The sequence below is a fragment of the Copadichromis virginalis genome, linkage group LG5 (assembly GCF_057382275.1).
Source record: "Copadichromis virginalis isolate Kocher_CV1m ecotype Utaka linkage group LG5, C_Virginalis_male_GT1.1, whole genome shotgun sequence".
NCBI classification, from domain to species: domain Eukaryota; kingdom Metazoa; phylum Chordata; class Actinopteri; order Cichliformes; family Cichlidae; genus Copadichromis; species Copadichromis virginalis.
In genome coordinates this window covers 18,681,901-18,684,303 of record NC_140622.1, presented here as the reverse complement: position 1 = coordinate 18,684,303, position 2,403 = coordinate 18,681,901, and positions in this window count along the sequence as shown.

Genomic DNA, 2,403 nt, shown 5'->3' with positions numbered 1-2,403 from the left:
TGAAAGTCAGCCAGATGGTTGTGTAAGAAAGTAGATGATAGCAAGTCGCTCCTGCAGAATATGCTGTGATAACGAAAGTGCCAAAAAAGAGTGAGAAAAAGAAAAGAACTCAGAAGTCAGCCAACGGAAAAGTATGAAGCTTTTTTTTTGCAAAATGATGATTACTAATGTGTAATAATGCATGCATGTGTGTGTGTGTGTGTGTGTGTGTGTGTGTGTGCATGTGTATTCACGCATGTAAGTGTGTGTGTGTGTGTGTGTGTGCATATATATATCTACATGCGTGTGTGTGTGTGTCCGCGTACATATATCTTCATGCGTGTGTGTGTGTGTGTGTGTGTGTGTGTGTGTGTGTGTGTGTGTGTGTGTGTGTGTGTGCATGTCACATAGTCTGACTTGGGTCTCTAATGGCTCTCCCCTTCATTTGCTTGATTCATTCAAGAGCCAACACACAAAAGCACGCACACCCACATGCCCTGCTGACTGAAAGGCAGCAAGGATAAGTGGTAGCTCGCTGAAAGGAAGGGAGAGAGAGGGGGTCGCCATAGCAACAAGGAGGGGTTGTCGCTTTTATTGGAGAAAGAAAATCAGCTCTGCCTAAACCCCCCACCCCAAACCACCGCCACCAACTCTCCTCTCACTCTCCCAATTCTCCTTTCCCTGCCTCACCTTTCTTTTTCTCTGTTTGTTCATTTCATCTTCCCTGAGCTGACATCAGCTTCCTGAGACATGGACACATGATGTGGACATTCAAGTCACGGTTGTTTCTTATTAGCACACTGGAGGTAAAATGGTTTTGATAGATCAGGTGCAAGGACGAAGTGTAAATGTGTGCAGGAAAATTAATATATTTGCGTCACGCACACACTAAAGACAGAAGTATGGCAGCATATATACAAATTTGGCTCATTGCTGCAGCAGTAGTGACAGTGTTTTGACACAACCTTGCAAATATTTTGAAAGTACTGTATGTCTTCAGCTGTCAGTGAGTCGAAATCCTGAGTCACATCATTTACATTTTTAAGAAAACAGGCTCTTTGTTCTCAGCACATCTGAGCAGAAGCAAGCGCTCTGTAAACTTCAGGAAGAAATGAGATCGATTCGTCAGAAAAACCACACATGCACAGGGCGAATGGTGGCACAAAAAAATTCAGCAACACGTTATGTCATGCTGTAACAGCCTGCTTCTGAAAAATGATTTTAAAACAAGTCATCTTCTAATGTGCAGCAGAGCATCTCGATCCTGTCACAGCATCTGAATTCTGTTTGCAGGTGGGCTGTTCCCCAACTGGACCTGGGAACACTCAAGGACGTTTCTGCACAGCTAAATGTGATGTGGGAGGGTTGTGTATGTGCGAGAGCTTGCACACGGAAACATAGTTGAGGGAAAATTATTGAGCATTTGTTGCCATGGTGATAGGCCCAGCAGTATCTAATAGCAACGGGCTGTTGAAAAGCCTGAATTATGTGGGTGGGGAGGCGGTGAGGGTGGAGAATGAGATCAGTTCTGAAAACTGAACAGAGAGCAGTGTTTACACTTTTTACAGTATTTACATTTTTGTCTTGTTTTTTTTCTTTCAGTACACATTTGCTAGTTTTAACCACTCACTGTATAATAAAAGGCGGCTGCAGGCTGATAAACAGCTTTAAGAAACATGGTTCTTGGTTGAACATGACATGTAACCACACATCAGGTCATATTATTTATTAGATTTCCTTAAAAACACTCCAGAAGACACCAAAAGCAAAGACGCAGTTAAGAGGCTGAGTTCATTGGCCTGACCTTGAACTAGCTATGTTTTACAGCTTCCTGTGCCATCATCCACCATTCACTCAAAGTGCCCCTGCCCCTGTATTTAACTCTTACTAACATGTAAACGGGTGAGCTATGAAAAACTGAACAAAAAGCATCCCACTTGCAGCAGCAACAAGAAGGGTAAAAAAGCAGAAGGCACTGCTGCAAAGCTGCACATTTTAGCACGGGACTGAGTTGCTTTTGGAGCCAGCCTCAAGTGGCCATTAGAAGAACTGCAGTTTTTGGCAGCTTTCATTCTGGCTCCGTTTTTACATCCCCCGGAGGTCACTGCTCATTTTTCACATTCGTCCATGCTCAAACTGAAAAGAAAAAGTCTTGTTCTCGCCATTTGTTCCCTCTGTTTTAAATATGCACTCTCACATATCTGAGAAGCTCACATGATCTGATAAGTTCCTCAGCTGCAAAGGCATGAAGATACAAATATAACCTTAACAGTTATTTCATTTTAAACCCCAGTGAAGATGGGAGCTGCTCAGCATCTCTGTCCTTGCTCTCCAACAGAAGGTGCAACACAGCGACATTAACACCACCAGGATTAATCACTATTTTCACATGTCACTCTACTGTCAACTAGCACTGTGTGCCTG